The sequence below is a fragment of the Gymnogyps californianus genome, chromosome 14 (assembly GCF_018139145.2).
Source record: "Gymnogyps californianus isolate 813 chromosome 14, ASM1813914v2, whole genome shotgun sequence".
NCBI lineage: Eukaryota > Metazoa > Chordata > Aves > Accipitriformes > Cathartidae > Gymnogyps > Gymnogyps californianus.
Window position 1 is genome coordinate 2,599,993 of NC_059484.1, and position 19,739 is coordinate 2,619,731.

Genomic DNA, 19,739 nt, shown 5'->3' on the forward strand with positions numbered 1-19,739 from the left:
AAAGCTGGTCATCAAAAATGCTTACGTACATAATTTGCAATGCTGTATGCCTGCCTCTTGGTAGAAATAAGAGGTGAAAAATTCGCTTTGGAAAGTTTTAAACTAATTTCTAGCTCAACAATTTCAGTAGAAATCTAGGTTTGTAGTCCTGAATCAATAATGCTATATAAGGTGGTCTAAGAAAAGATGCTTACCTCTCCTGACAGACTTTGCTTCCGCGGTTCCCTAGAAAGATTCAGCAGCACTGCTAATAGAATGCATCAGGCTTAACTAATTACTTTCGTTGTCAGATGACCGCATTGCAGTGGTGGTTGAAACTTAGCTTCTGAAAAAGCAGTAGTAGTACCTGGAATTGATAGATTGAAGACCCAGTCATCCTGACAGACTTCTGGGGCTGATAACATGAGGAATGGGCTTAACTTCTTTTTTAATTGCAGATTTTTAAAAAGAATCCTAGAAATATATTACATTGGCTTACATTGTTGACATAAGGAGATTTTGTCCATTATAAAGAAAGAAGCTTAAACTACAAAACTGATGTTGAACTTTATTTTTCTTTTTAAAATTAAAAAAAAAAAATCCTTTTCTAAATCTAAACTAATGTGGGACAATAGAAAGCACTATAAAAATGCAAAGACTAAAAAAGAACAATCTCGTAAGAGTAAGAAATCTCTCCGAGGAAATACTTTTCAGCTCAACTTGAGATGTTATGTCCTTAACTTAAGGCAGACATTTAACATGAAATGATGCAAAAGGTCCTTGCTTTCATGTTTACTTATAGGTGCTCCTTGTTGAAACTGCTGCTCCCATTATTTCATTTAAATCCAAGCAGCAGCTTACTCAGATCATGGAGTATTTTCAACCTTAATAATTCATCTTGCCCCCCTCAAAGAGCGGAGGAGATCCTGCGCTCTAGCCATCTCCTGTTTTGCAGAGTGCAATGGATGTTGCTGATACGTCTGGCGACGAGGCTGGGTGGAGCAGGACAGCCTTCCAGAACAAATGGGTGTTTCCCATCTGTTTAAAGGTTTGGCTTTCCTCCTCATGGAAATCCCTTGCATTGCAATGCAATCCAGTCCAGTGCATAACTGTCTTTGCAGTTGGAAAGCTTTTTCTAATGTTTACATCTTCTTTATGATTCTCAGTAGCTTTATCCTGTCATTTTGAGAAAAACTGCAATGTAAATGGAACCCTCTTTTTGGAGTCAGCAATTTGTCTTAATGAAACTGACTTTAACATGTATCAGACAAATATTTCTGCTTTTACGATGTGATTCTGCTATATTTCCACATTCTGCATGCTACATCCAAAGTGAAAACAAAGTAGATAATTTGTTTTATCCCATAAGTACTTGAAGACTAATACAGTGTCTCTTAGTCTTTTTTGTTCTAAACAACTTCAGATTTTCTGGTGTTTCTTCGGACATCCCGTTTCCGACCTGTCTGTTCATTTGTTTTCTTATGTGTCTTTCAGATTTATATTTTTGAGGAGTTTTTAAAACTGGATATAGTAGCTGAGCTGAGATCTGTCTGATGCTGGATACAGTATGTCTCTCACGCTACCTTTTCGTTCATATGTACATTTTTTTCCTGCATTATGGTGTTGCTGCCTTTCTGCCAGTTTCTGATTTATGCAACTGATTATTCTTGACTCAGGTTAAGTCTTGCATTTTTCCATATTGAGTTGAATCCTCCCCCCCCCCACCCACTTCTACAATTTGTCTTTCCACTTTGCTTAGTAATCCTTTCCGCTCCCTTTGCAGCTCTGTCTGGCTTAGCGTTAGCTGTGTGTTTAAGAAGCATACTACCTATTCCATCATTTGAGTTATTCAAGAAAGTACTAAATAAACCATAGCTAGGACAGAACCAAGCAGAGCCTGGCTCAGTGCAGGGAAACAGCGATACCAGCTTGGTCAGTTTGATTTTTCTTTTTTTCCACCCAGCTTTGCACATACATAGAGACGAACAAAACTCCTGAAAGGCAGCATCAAAACATTATTACATCAAGATGCTCCTGCTCCTGTCCTTGTTGTCCTGTCTACTGTTTTTGATAATTTAGGGCATGAAATACATCTGCTGCTTTTCCCCCATCTACGAAACCTGTCTGTCTGCTGTTGAAGGAAATAGACGGCTTTGATGTGATTTGCTCTCAAGAAACCCATGTTGGCTATCGGTCGTCTCTGTCTCTTGCTTAAAATGTTTGTGTAATGATTTGTTCCAGCATTTTTCCAAGAACGGAAGTTAAGTGAAAAGGCAACTGCAGCAGTCTCTGAAATTTTCAGATGCTAAGTACCCTATGATGCGATGCATCTGGGGCAGTTCAGCTGTAACAGTGCATCCATTTACATACCCTCTAACTCTTCTTTCCCAATGCTAATGTGAAATTGTACCGCTTTGTCTCTGATGCTGGGTTGTCTGACTCTGCCATTACTACCTTCTTGAACTTGTCACTTGAGTTTTGTGGGTAATCTAATTACCTAAAACGTGTTGCAGACAACAAAGTCTCCAGCAAAACGCTGGGACTAATAGGAGGCATTTAGTGTTTAATATGCAGTGTACAAAACTTACTGTAATTTTAGCTAGTGCAGCTTTTGGCCTCTTGTCACTGTGTATTATTATTGTTTTGTGTTTAAAAACAAAAGTACAAATAGCAAACAAAATGGTTTTGTTAATTAAAAATTGTTTTGTAGAATTAAATATAAAATGGCCTTTCTTTCAAGGCTCTAGCAGTTCCTGAAACCAGTCAGTGCCGTGTTTCTCTGCAGTGGTTGAAATATGTCAGGCAGGTGTTTCAAAAGTCCTTATGCTGCAGGGAAATATACTCTGATGTAATCTGCCTAATTTGACTCTTTGAATTACTTTCAAGAACACTTGCTGTTTGTAATGGAAATAGCTCACCAACCACTTCAGAGAGGACTTTGTAATGTGAGCTGGTAAAACTCTGCAGGTGTAGTGGGTTTTTTATTTTATTTAACATCTTAGGTTTGCTTACTTTAATGTGTTACTGAAAAAGTGACATAAAAGTGGTTTAACAAGTCATTTTTCATTTGAAAAATGTTTTCTTATTAACAAAGTTAACATCCAGTATTCTGCAATAGAACTACCGACTCCAGGAAACCACATTTTGCCCAGGAGAGTATGTTTCCTGAAGCTGAAATTCCCCAGAGACTTTTGTTTGGGATTGTACATACCTGAGGCATTTTGGCATAAGCATCAATTAAAAAATGGGAAATGGTGTTTTCCTTGCTAATTCTTGGCTACTGAATGGAGGTTATTGAAAGCCCTCTGTTTTACCAAAGCTCTGCTTTAATTTACTTGCCCCCCCCAATGTAAGTTTATGAATTAAACTGGGTTTCCCTCAGGAAAAAGATCCCAAGATCCCAAGATGTCAGAGTTCATCATCTGAACTATGGAGTTAAGCAGTTGTAGTTGACCAAAGGTTGTACTTTTTGAGCGAATTGTCATTTAGAGAAGTAGAAAACCATCTGTGATGCTAACTTGAAGATGATGTTCAACACACAATGCCATTGTAGTAGCAACAGGCAAACCCATTTACGCTGGGAAAAAACCAAATGAAAACTGATAATGACCAGCCAGTGCAGCCATCAGTTTCCAGGTACTGCTTCATCGTGCCAGTGAAAATTTATTCCCAGTTTGGTTAGTGTATTAGTTAACTTTATTGGCATGTACGCTGTTGAGGCTGTATTTCAGTAGAGATAAAAAGATTAACAAAATAATGTGTGCCATTTCAAGGAGATGCTGTTTTACTGATATTTAGTTGTAGGACTTAGCAGGCATAGCAAATTTCAGTAGATTTTTTTTTTTTAAATGGGCTCTTATTGTATTTCATTGCTCATGTTGCTTTGAATCACTCCAAGTTCAAATATACAAATGCTAATGCAATCTTTCAAACGCCTGCCTTTGCACCGGCCGAGGTTCAGAGCACTTCTCGTTGGTATTGTGTCAGGCTCAGTAGTCAGTTTTAAACAGCCATGAGGTGTTTTTTTCAGAACTTAAAGCACAGCTCTCGTTTTTCAGTCAAGGCTACCATTTGCCCTTGCCAAGTCTGGAGTTTTAAATCAAAGCCATTTTTGAATTATCCAAGCACCAAAAAAAAAAGGATCTGAAAAATAAAGTTGACAGCTGTGAGGTTTTTTTTCCACATTCATCTAGCTCAGAAACAGCTGAATGGATTTTATAAAACTTTCCAAAAATATCCCCCTCTATGCTAAGGGCAGAGTTAGTTAAACAGCAGAAAAACTTAGCAAATCTACTACAACTCACTTTCTGTTTTGACAACTCTTGTCTCTTCCTCATTTACCGACTGAGGTAATTTACGCAAGCGTGTTTTGTTTGTACTAGTATTTCAGGGATGGCTGCTCTTCATGTAAGTATCTGTGTTTACAAAAAGGTTAGTTGCAATTCATTATTTTCCAGTGCAAGGAGCGTGGTGTTAGTCAGAGGTCAAACCAGTGACTGGAGCAGTCACAACTTGTGAACATTTTCTAGCTGAAGTTAAAACTTGAGGAGTGACCCAGAGACTGAAACAAGCCTGACCAAAATATAAAGTGAACAGTGGCAGTTGAAGAAAAGTCTTTGTAAAAAAAAAAAAAAAAAAAAAAAGTTAATTTCATTTTGTGAAGAAAAAAAATAATAATTTGCAAACATGATGCATAGGGAAGGAAGAATAGCTAGTATTTCCTGGAGAATAGTTCTGCCAGCTCCGAGTGTGCCCAAATGAAAGACGTTTCTGTCCCATTAGTTAATTTAATGGAGAGTTTACACATGGGTCACAATGAGAGTTCACACTTGCTTTGTGTGGTGTGTAACAACTATTTTCATTTGACCGTTGTCCCTGTGAACTGTGTATGCGTGCCCCAGGATTGCCACAGTAGTTCTAATTAGGTGGAATAAAGAGTTAATAGCAAACAGTGCCCCCATTGCATTCCCTTTGAATGAACCTGTAATGATTTTATGCTCTATAATATGATCACATAAGCGGGAAGCCATAATGAATTAGCTGGTGGTTGTTCCTGCAAGTGTGCGTTTTATTACAATAGGCACATCTGGGGAGCACCTCGTGCTCTGCAGTATCCACGGAAAAGGACCTGCATTCCAAACTATAGCTGATTTTGACTTGTAAATCTGTTTTTATGAGGTGTATGTGTGTGCCTGCCCCAGGAGAGTGAATGCCGTTTCCAAACGGGCATTTGGATACCATATGCTTAGAAAATGCTGGCTATCGCTCAGTAAAAGTGAAGTTCCTCCTCTTGGTAAATGCTGTAGACCTTCTTAGTGAAAGGTTTATCTCTATAACATACTTTGAGAAATGATGAGCGATAGATGAAAAGCTTGAGTTGCTGTCTGTGATCCAGTCTGAAATTTAAGCTGTTCGATAGGTCTTGAAACTGAGGTTCATAGCCATCTGAAGTATTATCTTTCCATGCGTTCAATCAAAACCACCCTAATGTCAACGAAAATATTCCTGTGTGGGTCAGGTGATGTGAATTTGACCTCATATGGGTTTGGTGACTGCATGGCAGCCTTAGTATTTCATTTATAAATTTAATCTAATAGCTTCATTTGTAAAACAGAACTAGAGCTGGTCTTTAGTTTAGATTTAGCTTGATTAGGGACTGTGGTATCTCAAAGCAAAAGTCAAAGCATGGCTCCTGGGAACGTACAAAGGCAGGGAGTGTGAACTGCTGGGCAGTATTCTTTGTCTGGCAAAGTCTGTAGGAGATAATTTAATAGCTCCTGCCAGCCACCCCTAGAAAGATGCAGCTGTTTTAAAGGGCATAAGGACTATCACAAAATTCATGGCATGAAAGAACCAGATTGTGGATGTAAAACTGGCATCGTTAGCACCTGCAGTCTAAGACTGTGGTGCTTTTTTCCCTGTGGCTGAGTTAACATGTAAGGCCGAGCACCGAGCAGGTGTGCGATGGGATGGGGAGACGCCTGCCCTAATGCTCAGAGCAGGAAGCGTTTCTATGGGAGCTAATGCTGATGTGCTGGATTTGGGGGGTGGAAAGATCTACAAAATCCTCTAGCCTCATTCTTCCCTCCCTTCTCTGTGTCCACATTCATCCCCTAAATAGTTTTGTACAGGCAGCTCCAAAACCCCAGTCTTTTCAAGACGCAGTGGTATAGCAGAAGGCCGCCTTCTGTGACCTGCGATGGGTCACAAAGCACCGCGGTGGGGACAGATACCCCCTGGGGATGCACTGGCTCGAAGGCTTCAGTCTCAGACAAGTCCCTTGGGCTGGGGACAAGGAGGCGGTGAGGTGGCAGCAGCTCATGAGGGTGAGGAGGGTGTTGACCCAGGGACTGGACTGTTCCTGCGCCTCTGTGGAAAGCACTGGCCAATTCAAGTGCTTTTCCTTAAGTAAGAATCCTAGTATGTTTTCTCTCTCTTAGATACGGTTAGACTGGCTTATTGCAACTTACTGTGTTAAGGTACTTGCCTCAGTGATGCCAGCTCTCTCACCTGCAAATCTTCTACTCCTTAATATCGCTGCTGATAAAGCAAGAAATTTGATCAAAACCTTAACTTCCACTAAGACCAAAGGTATCTTGTTCTTTAATTTGCTGGGCAAAACGTGACATGAGAGTAACAGTAGTGTCTAGAAAGCAAAAAGCAAGTAAAAAAAAAAAAAAAATCCTGAACATACTCTGAACGCTTGGGGCTGGCAGTAGGCTTGGCTGATGCACAGGTTGAGTAACTTATTGTGGTCACCAGACCCGTTGTGCGAGTGCACAGAATGTCAAGTGGTTTTTGTGTAACAGCTTTGATGTTTTCGTGGGTGTTTTCATGACAGTGGAAAACAATCTTTGCATAAAGAAACAATAAACCACATGTGCAAATGCAAACTTCTGTTTACATGTGTAAATAGAGGTTTTGTCAGCCAAGAGGCAAGGAAAAATCCCTACTGCAGTCCCACCAGCTGACATGAGGAATTACACAGCTCCAGGGCTTGCTTGTTCCACCCAGAGGGAGGATCTCCTCTCCAAGTCCACCTTGGTGGCCACTTCAAGTTCAGGAGGAATGAATTCTTGAGATACTTGCAGTCCATGTCTGTAGTATCGTGCAGATTGTTGGGGAGTCTTCTGGGTATTGACATATACACTGAGAATTCCCATACAGTCAGGGAGCAAGGGGGGTAAAACAGAATTTATCCTTAGAAAGAAAAAAAAAAAAATCAAAACTTTGAGCATTATTAAATTTTTTTTTCTGAGTGATGACCAAAAGCCCAATGGGTCTGTGTCTTCCAGGGATTTCTGAGCAAATTGCTAGTCAGAGCAACTTGGACTCAAAACCATCCCTGCCAAATTACTCTAAGACTTTGATTTTTTTTTTTTTTTTAATTGACTTTTCACTGTTTTGTGACTTGACGACATGTTGCCATTTTGAATGATTCTTCATTCTGATTATGAAAATACCATTTTCTGAGCAGTGAGATGATTTCTAGTGACACCAGGGGACTCGCTGCTGTTGGCATAAAGTTGAAGATTTGTTTGTTCAGTTATTTCAGATAATTTCTTAAGATTTCATAGGAGACGGCTTTCTGGTTCTCTTGCTCCAAGAGCGACCTTCTTGGGCATCTCTGGCTTCCTGGTAGGTTTATCCAGGATGCTGCTATTTTTGTGCAGGTTGAGATCCCATACACTAGAGCGTATGTTGACCATCTGCCCAATTAAGAGCTTTCCACATGTGTCTCATGCGATAAGCAGATCCACAGTTAGTGTGCTAAAAAGCTTGCGTACGATGGCTAATTCGGGCGTGATCTGTTGTTGATGCCCAGACTGCAGCGTACAGCTGGGTGGCTGGGTCGTGCCAGGTAGCGATTGCGCGGCTTCTGGCCAGCGTCCTGGCGTTAGCACTGTAGCTGCATCCATAATCCCGTTTTCGAAGCATTTTTCATTTTCACAGTCTGTTTGCTCTGGAAGGGATACTCTGTGCGGGCAGGGGTTTTGTGTAGTTGTTTTATGAAACTGAAATAAGTATGAAGATTGAGTAGCTTATCTCATCAGGATGGCTTGCCTTGGGTCTGATTTGAGGCTCAGCTGTGGACAGAACAGAGTTTTTCTGCCCTGAGAATGAGGGGCTGGGACAGACACTGGTGTGTTACTGGGATTTTCATTGCAGAAAGGAGAGGGTCCGGCTTACTGTACCCACTACCCTCAGTATGACAGGATCACGGCTGTTGCTAGCGGTGGGGTCTGAGCCTCGTTGTTCTCCATCAAACGGTAGCTGTTGCTAAGCCCAATGCGGCTCCTCTTTTGCTGCCGAAGCAGTAATCAGCCTGATTTTCCAGGGCTCTGGTGTAAAGACGATAGGTCCAGGTCAAGGCAGAGCAAGTGTTGCTGACTTTCATGAGTTTCACGGTTTTCTCCCATTGTTTGAAGGCCCTGTATGGAGAAATTGCATGCCTGTGTGCCCCTGTTTTGCTTAAAATAATTTTTTTATCCCTCAAAGATGCTTGAGAACAAAGGCCAAGAAGCATCTTTGGGTTCAGCAAACAAAGGACAAGTACAGAAATTACAGTTATTGGGTTTTTTTCTGAAACTCGTGACTGTAAAGGCAATTTTTTGATATTTTGAAACCTGATGTTAATTAAGTACTTCTGGTTGCCATTGCTGGGTGAGTTGCTCTTTCTTTTAGTTCCCCATCTGCAAAATGGGGATAAATATTTTCCTACCACACAGAAAAATCACGTTAAAAATGTACAAAGTCCAGATACCGAGGTAGTGGAAACCATATAAATATCTAAGATAAACACACTTACACCAGGATTGGAAAATGCATTTTATTTCTAGCAATACTCTTTCTGTTCCTTTTAACAGACCTGGTAATTTGCAATATTTCAGTGTTGAGAAAGCCATCAAGGCAGATTAATAACACGGTAGATGTTTTATTTTTGTATGTGGGCAAGACAATATCATTAATATCTGTCTTCCTTTGGCTGGCTTTGTGTGGATTTTGCACAGAGCACTACATTAAAAAGAGATTACCCTGCTATGACCCACTGAGTTTCCCTTTCCACCCAAAAAAATACAGGAGAGAGCCAGTATGCTTTAGTTCAAATATAAACGGATGTGCTTCACCGGTGCTCTGGTATGCTTTGTAGTTTTTAAAATAAAATTAGAATTCAATGCAAAATGTCTGCTTTGCTACAGCGTCGGGGCTGTGATAGCCTTGATGGAGGAGAGCACCGGGGCTCGTTCTCCCTTCTGCTGAGCCGGCGTGTGCTTCTGTGTGGGCTTCCCAGCCCTTTCTGAATGGGGTTTAGTTCCTACACCATGTTCTTAGAAAATAACAGTCTGGTCCAAAGCCAGGGGCAGGCCGTGGCGGCCTTCCCGTGGATTTCTAGGGGCTCTGGATCAGGTCCTTTTTGTAAAGAGGTCAGGGTGGCTTTTTTTTTAAGGTTTCTATGGCAACCTAAAAAACACAGCAACATAAACTTTGTTATATTAGCCTTAAAACCCAGGGAGAGATGTCAGAACTGGAAGGTATGCATTTGAATTCTCAGTCACCGGGGTACAGAGGGATTTGCTTTGGGTTGAACTTCATCCTGGTTTCTTAAATATTCACATGCAGAGGTCTCTGGGCAAACCTCCTCTCTGCCCTCTGCAGCAGGGGAGGGGCAGAGGGAAATAAAAATTGCCCCAGCTGAGAGAGGCTCTAGTGCCTCCCCTTCTCTTGCCTGTAAATAGTGAGTCAGTTTGCTTTGTTATTTTTAGTGGTTGTACTGTCAAGAGATGCAGGATGGGTGGTGGGGACCACAGCGTCTTCCACTGCTGTGACCATCAAGCCAAAGCTCATCTGTAGGAGTCAGGAACTAGGCATGCTTCTTGGACCGTTACTGGCCGTGGCAGCTTGCTGCATTATGTGGAGGCTAGTTATTTCCTCTCCTCTTAGTAAAATTGCTCCCCAAATGGGCTAGATTTGGGGTTTCAGCTTTTGGCCTGTGTCAGTTCTCTTGTTACATATCTTTTTAGATATCTTAATTGTTTGAGCTGGAAACTTTTCAGAAAATATTTTGGGTTTAATTTAAAAAAAAAAAAATCCAGGTTATGAAATGGAAACTTTTGATAAAATACTTTAACTTAAAATTGGTTCTATAAATACTTAAGTACTGCTACAGATACTTCCACAACTGAGCATTTTGACAATTTCAGAATTATTTTAGAAGACATCTTAAAGAATTGTAGTTTTGAAAATTTTAGAATAAATATGATTTCAAGGAATTTGAAATTATTAGTGAGGGATTATTTCTATGATCTGAAATGAATTTTCTCCTGATTATTATTTAGCAAAGTATTTTGTCTTTTTTTAAACTAGTTTTTATGTACCAATGTTCAGGGTAGAAACTGTTTTGTCATCTTAATCTTTTGTGGGTCAGGAAGTCTGTTTCCCATTGGTTCTGGCCATTAGACAACTGGGAAGGTGCTTTCAGTCCCCATGGGCATGGGTTTAAACTTCACTGTGCAAACACAGCAGAAAATGGCTGATGCTTGATGAAGAGGGAAAGAGTTGGTAAGCTTCTCCCCAGGAAGTATGTAGCCAGCTACTAATGCTCATTTTAAAATGAAAAAACAAATTTTAGTAAATCTAACTAAATGGCAGAGATTTTAAATAAAACTATTCTTCTAGTATTATTCTTTTCCTTGATCGTGGAGAGAATAGTTATTTTTTTTCTTACAATTTTCTGTAGTCAAAAACACCCTCTTATCTGCTTTTTCCTTTACTGAGCTCCTGCATGTGGCTTCATAGTTTGTGGATGCAATAAATTCTGCTCCCACTTAGGCTGTGTAGGTACCCAGTTGTCCATGTTTTATGGATCAGTTAAGAGCTCAGATACCTGAGTTAACGGCATCTCTAGCCTGGCAGGTACTGAAAATATTGAAGTTGGAAAACTGTGGATTTGGGGCCTTTCCTCCAAGGAGAGGTCTGCATTGACAGAGCTTTGTCTTGTGTGCAGAGCGGAGCCAACGACACGGGAGCAGAGAGAGCTGAGAGTGCGTCCTCAGTCATAGCGCACGGACAATGAGAGGTGGGTATCTCCCAAATGGAGGTTCTTAGGAAGAAAAACCCTTTGCTTTCTAGAAACAAGGGCAGCTGGCTGCCTGCATGGTGGGCGATTGAGACTTGCGTTGCGGAGTTTGGTGGGGCTGGTGGTGGTTTTGTTTTAAACCCAGCAGTCTGGGACCTGGGGAAAATACTTCATGCGCTTTGAGGTATTTATGGAAGGCAATCACAGGAGGAAATCCTGTCAAAAATTGTCGTTGAGGTGTGCTTACCTCTGAGGGGTAATGCAGTAGTTGTTTAAACATGTGGTGTCACAGCAGGGTGGATTATGTAGTATAGAGTGTCCGGTGTAATGTATACTCAGCACGTGGACTCATATGTGCTGAGCTCAGAGTAGCGGTGGCCCATCAATAGGAACTGGCTGAAGCCCAAGCCTGGGATCCAAGTGCTTCGAGTTATGGGGTGTGCAGTATTCAGATCCAGACGTGACTTTAGAATTGAGTCTCTATCTAGAAAAATTAACTGTTAAGAGTACACCCATGAAGTCCTTTGGGATTCTTCCAGCTGTAAGTGCTAACCATGAATGGTTCCTAACATTGCAGTCAGGTTTGAGTTCTTTCTTCTGATACCATACAGTACCAAGCAATGAGGGGTGGCTTTCTGCAGTATGAGAAACACCGCTGTAGTTCTGGGGTAACAGAAGAAAACAGTATTTTTCAATCAACATACATGAAAGTGTATACTTTGCTATACTGTGAGTCTCATAACCTTGGTCAGGTTTCTCTGATTGAGAACCAGTGTGGTTATTAAATGACTCGGTGTAGTCTGATGTTGCGTTGACATTTTGTGTCACTCACACCTTTTGTCATCACTGCCTCTCTGTATCACATTTCAGAAGAGGATGCTAACAAAAGCAAACCCAGATTTCTTTGCACATGGATGATGTGAGTTTCCCAGTTTTCACAGGAAATGTGTTGATCCTTGTTACCATTGCATTTATTTGGAGGTCTGTCGGGAACATCTCTCAGGGTTTAACTGACACCTTCTTTCAGTTGAAAGAAAACAAACACACATATGAAAAATTTCCTTCCATTATTCTCTTTGCTTCCATGTTAATAGAGACCTTGTTATTTGCTACTTCAGATGGAAAGCCACCGGAAGGTAGTCTGCCTGTTTTTCTTAGAAGCTAAGTGGGTTCATCCAGGAAATAAAATGCATGGAAGTTACAGGTTGCAAGAGTCATTTTGATTGCTGAACTCTCTGGTCAAGCAGAACTATTTGCTAGGAAACATTAAGTAAGCCTACTGGTAGTGAAAGTGTAGAGATCAGACTGCTAGAAAATTGAGCATCAGCTGTCCAGCTGGTAGCAGCAGTGCAGGCAGATACATCAAACTGGGGATGTAGATTTTGCAGGCAGGAGACTTGTTTTTCCCTTGTATTACTATGAATATCCAAGTGAGTTCTGATGATAATTACAGATGTTTCACCTGGTGGGGAGAGTACCTTAAGGACTCCTCCAAATGTGTTGTCATTTGCATTTTTTTAAAGTTTCCTGAAATAATTTGAGGGGATTGTGAAAAATAGCAAAGTGTGTAGCTGTGATGTAGGGCTGGAGATGATGATGAATCGACTGATGCAGATCAGAATAACATCGTATGTTCAAATAGCTTGGGCAGAAAAGGCAGAGGGCTGAGGATCTGCTATGAAGTGTTTGAGAGGCATACTAATTCAAAGAGGATTTGAATTTAAAATACCAGGATACAGCAGAAAAGGATGGGTTAAAATCTGTTTTGAAAATCATTCCCCAAAACTCTTATTTTGTGTCCATTTGATGCAGATTTTTGTACACGTGACATTGTGCTACGTTTCTGTCTTTTTTTATGGAGAACAATCACACAGCCTGCACCTTTCTGGGAAGCTCGATTAGACTTCAGACATGTAGTAATGAGTTCCAGTTTGGAAAGAATCCACTTCATAGTTCTCAAGAGTCAGTATATATGAAAAAACCCCCAAAAGATTCGATGAATTTCATGTTTAGGAAGAACACACCAGATCTCTGCTGCACTACTCTGGTTCTGTTGATGTTAACTGATTTGTCTTGGCAAGTGAGTGGGGAGAATATGAGAAGGTAGCAAATTGCAAGATTATGTGAAAAGCCGATGATTTCACTTTACCAAATACGTTCTCCTTGTTTCATTTTCTATTATATTACAATAATTAGTCAATAGTCTGATTGCTGTATTCAGGGATTAGTGTCACAGACAATTCATCACAAGTTGAACGTATGTTCTCTTGGATGTACCATATTTCCTTGCTTATAATTACGCTTTCATTGTGCGCACTAGTCAGAGGAAAAACTCTTCCTCATTAATATTTGGTTGAACATACTTGTACCAGATGTAGATTACTGTGGGGTTTTTTCCATCTGAGATAAATCAATACAGATACCAGTTTAGCTTTTAAAAACAATGGACAGATTGTTTGAGGGAATTTTGTACCTGTTAAGATTGTGTATATCCCTAGTGTTGTTAATTCATCTAATCTCATTGGTTTTCTCTAGGCAAATGGCTTTTCTGTCAGTTTTAATATTTTTGCAGTGGTTATGGAAGGACTAACATTTAACGCTTCATAGGGCAAAGAAAAGGCACCAGCCCTAGAACTGTGCACAGAAATTGCAATTCTGATCTGAAAGGTACAGCCCTAGAGACCTGCACAAAAAGGTGAAGCCATTTTGTCAGTATTCAGCACTCTCTTGGAGCCTACAGCTCTCACTGCGACGCATTTGTCAGTGTATTCTCAAAAGGTCTCAGTATACAGAGCCTTGAAGTTATTTGAATACCTGTCCCTTGTCTCTAAGCCCACGATACTTAATTGGGGCTCTCAGTTCTTCAAAACACCTCATAGCCTGATGTTCAGCTCTTTTTCTGGGATTTGTTAATTTTGAGGCAGTTTGTATGGGCAGTATTTCCACACTTTTGATGTAACTGCCGTTAGAAGTTGAGCTATGCAGCAGATTCACCGTTGCAGGAGTCTGGTCCAGGTTTCCAGGAACTGTATTGGATTAGTCCCATGGAAGACAGCAGAAACAGCACAGCTTCACTGATGTGCTTAATGACGATACTTTTTGAATTGATATACCCTTAATTTGAAATAGTCTCCTGGATCATGTTTTCCTGGCGCGTGGATCCACTTCAGGCAGTTGAATCCAGTCTGACAGCAAGGTACAGATTGTGGGGTAAGTTTTTCTTTATTAAAATCAAATTATATTTTAAAAATGCATGGTGCCCTTTGGGATAAGAGCAAGGAGGCCCAGTAGTAATCAAGATAATATCCATATAATGATTCTTCTCTTATATATAACTGTCAGTTTAAAACAAACTGCTAAGGCTTATCCTCAGCAAGGTATTTGCAGGTTGAAAAGCTGTACTTCAGTGTACAGCTAGGGATTCAATGGAGAAATGAAAGAAGCCCTCCCCAGCTACAGGACTTCTCTAAAGTGAGTTAAAAGACCCTTAAGGCACTGGGTAGCTGAGTTTACGTCCTCTTCTTGATCTGTTCCTGGAGGATTAGGGCTGTATCAGCTGCAGGAGAGCTCTCACTGGCACTGGTGGGAATACATGCTTGAGAAGTGGATTTGCGCTTTTGCTTATGGTATTAAACAAAACAACTGTTTACTAAAGCCCCGTAGGAGGGTTTCTGTACAGCAGCCACACATTAATCATCTCTGTCAAGAACATCTTCCTGTCCCTAATTCTGTGTAACACACAGAGGCATCTAGTGGAATAACAACATACTGCAGGTCCCTGTGGTGGTAATCAGTGGGCTGTTGGAGCTTGTTGGAAAGTGGGTTTATTTTTCATGGAATATTAAGTGAAAAAATAACAGGTTAATAGATGCTTGACACTTAACTGAAGTTTAATATTAAAGTTGAATATTTCTTTGAGAAGATTCCATACTTTTAGCTAGATTCTCCTGTTTTTCATTGCGGTCCTCCCAGGGTTAGGTGGCCTCTCTTGGATAATAATGAGGTTTAAGATGTGCCACACATTTGAGTGTCTGAATTCTTTGTGAAATGTTTGGCCCTACTGCCAAATCCACGTAAACTCCTACTAGCCCTGTGGAAAATGAGCAGTTTTTCTGTTTGATGCCAGTTAGGACCATTTCAGTAGGAATCTAGCTCGAGTGGTAGCTGCGGAGCGGGCTTCCTGGGGAGGTACAGCTGTAAGCAGTGCTGTAGTGGGATTTCGCTTGTCGTAGCCTTTAAGGAACTGCGAGTTGGGAATCGGAGAAAGTACCAATGTTGTTCTGGGCCTTGATTTTTAATTTCATCTGTGACTGGGAATTGTAGTTCACAAACCAATTATTTCACAAGCGGGATGAGGGAAGAGCTAGAAGGGGAGACCCATGTTTCACACTTGCAGTTCAGTGACAGGCATTGCGAGGTCAGTAGCCTGACAGGTACAGAGGACTGGAGAAGCTTACTGTATGCCCGGAGCAAAGTGGAAGCAAGTGAGAAAAATGTGACCTGTGATCGTCCTGCTTTTTGAGCTGCTGCTGGGGTGAACACACTGCCTTGTACATAGCTTAACGTTAGAGTGCTATTCCACTCCAAATTAATTCTTCTACTGCACATGTCACCTTAATATTTGTATCAGAGAAAGACCTGAAGATGAGAGATACTCATGCTATACGTCAGAGGATTTCCACTGCAAAAGTTAGAGGATGGATCAGTGGGCTGGCATGGCCTTCAAAATACTGAAAGCTCAATTGACATTAAACATATTGAACTATTTTTAGTTGTTAACCCAAATAAATAAATAAATTCAAGGTCAATAGCAAATGGATGTAGTAGAGCTGTGGATGCTGGACTGAGTAGCAATATGTTTTGTAGATTATGTGGAAGTTTTCAAAAGAAGTCAGTTCTGTGCTGGTGTTGGGAGGATTTGCAGTTGAGTCGTGCTTGGGAACCTGCAGTAATCATCACTCAGGGCTCGTAGCAGTGGACTAGGTCACAAAATTGTGGAAAAGTGGGAGTTTTTGTTCCTTTTGTGTGTGAGGGTCCCTTTGTTCTGGCAATTTTAAAGTTCAGTTTCTAAGGTAAATCTTCAGTTTGAGAAAGAGAAATAATTAGAAGTGTCAAATCCTGTTCAGTTCACTCATAAAAACACTACCATTCACTTCAGTAGTGCAACTTCTGAGAGTAGACTTAGCTACATGATTTCTTGCAGTTATTCATGAAATTAGTTAACTGGGTGTAAGTAGTGAGGCAAAAGTATGATAGAGAAGTGATGCCAAGGAGAAGGTCAGGGAGACCCTATTAAGCCAGCAACTTAAACACATGGCCTAGTGTAAGCAGTGCTTGAGTAGTCCTGTTGTTTTACTTAAGCACAGATGATCCCAGTGACCTCAGCAGAGCCACTGGTGTGCTTAGAGCAGGAGACATCTGGAAGCATCTTGCAAGGTGGGGCTAGGTAGCAGTACTATCCCACTAACAAAACAAAAACCACACAAACCCCCTTCCCCCCAACAGCAAAAAAAACCCAAAGCTGTATGTGCAACACCATGGACACAGGGAGCAAGACTTGGATTTGCTGATCTGGAAGCAAAATATGTAAGTATTGCTTCCTTTGTCAGGAGACGAATGCTCCAGACAAAAATCAGTGACTGTTTATTGTAATAAGCTTCAGAAGAAGATATAGAGCATTCTCCTTCAGTCTACGACATGCCTGATCTATGCTTTCTGTCTGTTTTCATTATCCCTCCTAAATGAGCAATGCCCTGAAGTCATTGGTTGGGTGGCCTAACATAATTCACTGCTCCCTAATGCTTGAAAAGTCTTGCCTTGCTCTGTGCTGGTAGGTATGTTGAAATAGTAAATTATATAGTAATGATGAAAATAATCATAGCTGTTTTTATACCTATTAAGTTTCAAATCATACTGCTCTATTGTAGATGATCATTCTTTCTGCTTGATAGTGTGATAGTACAAAATGAGTCAAAGACTGATGGTAGCAGTCTGTAATCTCCTCTCTAGAGGCTCTGCCAGCCTTCACTGGGATTTGTACCACACCTTCCCATATTCTTGGTCTCTTTTCAATGCCACTGTGGAAATTGATTTTAATTACATTTACTTTTAATAACATGATCTCAGAAGGGGATGTAGGTGAAATAAAAAAGCCAAAAGAGACAAGCAAATCTGATGTAGTCTGGGGACAAGAGGAGTATTTTATCAGTGGCATATGGGAAGAGAGGGTTAGAGACCTGGCTTAGGCAAAGGAAGTTGAGATAACAGTGCAAAGAAAGCGGGGCAGCACTCTCTGCTTAGACCATAGTGGATGAACTGGGAACGTTAAACGCCGACACACTGTCCATCAAAGCTGTGTCAATTATAGTGAAGTCAGAGAATTTCCTTTCATTGACCATTTCAGGACTACAGATAGGCCTTTCCCTTTCACTTGCAATACCCTTCTCTTTCAGCTGTCAAAATGAACAGTGAGTAACAAGCATGAGTAAAGCGGAATTCATAGCAGTAATGTTTCTCGGTATGTTTTCTCTTCACTTGTTTAAAACAAAAACCCTCAACTTTTTTACCTTCTTGGGCTACATCTGTGGGTTGTATTTTATGTGCTCATGGTTAATTTACTTTGATACCAGTCCTTGCCTCTGTAAATTCAGTGTTCTGCAAATCTAGCTGACCAAAGTGAAGCAAACTGTTTTCAGACTTGAGCACTTTTCTGGAGCCTTTGTCAGAGAATCACGATCCCTGTTTTGCAGTTCGGATCTGACCTAAAACACATGGATTGCACTGAGAAGCCACTTAGAGATGTCTGTCGTCCAACTTGGAACTCTCATCCTGGGTCGGATATCCTCAGCAGGTGTGAGCTGGCACAGCTTCATCTCTGCACAACGCTGCAGCGCCAGGTTACTTGAAGTCTTCTAAAACAACAGCAAAATTCCTGCTGAACTCACTATAGTTATGAGTGTTTGTATTGTGATAGTGCATTGCACGGTGTGTGGTCCCCGACTGTACAGCCTGCAGTCCCTGACAGGGGTCTCCTCTGTATATAACAGGACCAAGTTTTCACCTCTTGTGGGAATCTGATTCTGATACATACTTTGACTTATCCTATCTTATTGAGGTAAGAAAAAATTTTGCTACTGACTGAATGGAAACCAGGTCTGGAGCAGGTGAAGGGAAGCTGTGCAAGTGTTTTGTGAGCGCTTCGGTAGAAACTGTCTTTGCAGAAGACCAAATACCATTTCCATCTAATGTTTTTACTGTAACACTTTTAAACTCAAAATGATGTAGCGTCTTCTCATCATTAATTTGCTCTTGAGCCCTGCAGGTTCATTTGTTTTGTTTTGCCTTGCCTTGCCTATATCAACTTTTAATGCTTTGCACTGAGCTCCCATAGTGAGCTCTCTTGAACACCTCAGGGTTTACTCATGCTCTGGATGTGGCTGTATTTTGTCTGCAGTAAAAGGTAAGTGTTGAATGCTGTGGAAACAGATCTGCAGTTTGCCTGGGAAATACTGGAGGATGTGTGTTCCCCATTTTTAATAGCATTTATACTCGTGGTTTCACTACTAAAACTAGGAGAGGAGTTGTCCGAGGACAGGGGAAGCTGCTTTTTCTCGATTCTCCTAGACAGGGACCGTGTGTCTTTCCAGCCTGAAGATTTGGGAACTGGGTGGTTCCTGCCTTCCCCTGTGGGGGCTGGGGATGTGCTGGCAGAGCTGGCTCCAGGCAGACGTCCTGGTTGAGCCTCAGCTCTGCCTGGTCGGCGTGGCAAGGCTCTGCCCTGGAGCCGGTGGGACGGGGCTGTGGCTTGTGCTGGCGCTGGGTCAGTTCCAACCCACCGGCATTGCAGCCGGTCTGCCTGCGAGGGAAGTGCCGATGGTTGTCTCCATTCACGGCAGAAACCCTCTCATTGATGCGGCTGATATTTCTGAATAGTGAGCTGTGAAAAAAGAAAGATAGCGCGTGACTAAGCAGGCGCTTTGCTGCATGGCAGGCAGTTCTGGTGGGGCTGCCGCCTGACGCGCTCCGAGACGTACCTAGACATCCAAATCGCCTCTTTTTAAGAAGGCCAAATGCTCTTCCAGTTATTGTTCTGGGAAGCTCATGTCACCGGGCGTATAGTTCATTTTGTTTGGAATTTCAGGGTCAGACATAAGTGTTGTTATCCACCTCGGAGGAAAAGCTTTAGAAAAAGGAGGGGGGAAGCTGAATTGATATTTGGAAAAATGAAAGATGTTTAAAATATTTTTGCAAAAAAAAAAAAAAAAAATCCCTCAGCGAATAGTCATTCCACTCGGCTTCTGGCCAGTCTCGGATGCTTCTCTTCCAGAACGTCTGAGTATGAATGAATCATGACATGATCCTGGGAACTCTGCAGCCACACTCGTTATTCTGTACGTGGCATCAGGCACCACCTGCAGATGGAGAGACTGGAAAACGTTGCAGTTTCTAAACCTCACCTCGTTATACCACAGTGTACAATTAGACCTGTATAGGCAGTTCATAGCTCCCGGGAGAGCGAATAAACCAGCAGTGTCGTAGAATTCACAACACGACTTGATGTTGGTACTGAAGCTGTCTTGGAAAACTATTATACTGACTAGGTTTTGTAAGAGGTCATGGCCAGAAAAAAGGCTTATAAGAGAGAAGGAAAAAAAAGAAAAAGATGAAGGCTAGTGGACTCTGA

General features: G+C 41.3%; 1 long non-coding RNA gene across 1 annotated transcript in view; it reads left to right on the forward strand.

Annotated features, from left to right (window-relative positions):
• The window catches only part of LOC127022089 (uncharacterized), a 38,265-nt gene extending 19,021 nt beyond the window's left edge, over window positions 1-19,244 (forward strand). The window contains exons 3-4 of the long non-coding RNA XR_007767302.1: window positions 10,985-11,056; window positions 17,806-19,244. This is a non-coding gene — a long non-coding RNA (uncharacterized LOC127022089). The remainder of the gene's footprint in view (window positions 1-10,984; window positions 11,057-17,805) is intronic.
• The last annotated feature ends 495 nt before the right edge of the window (window positions 19,245-19,739 follow it).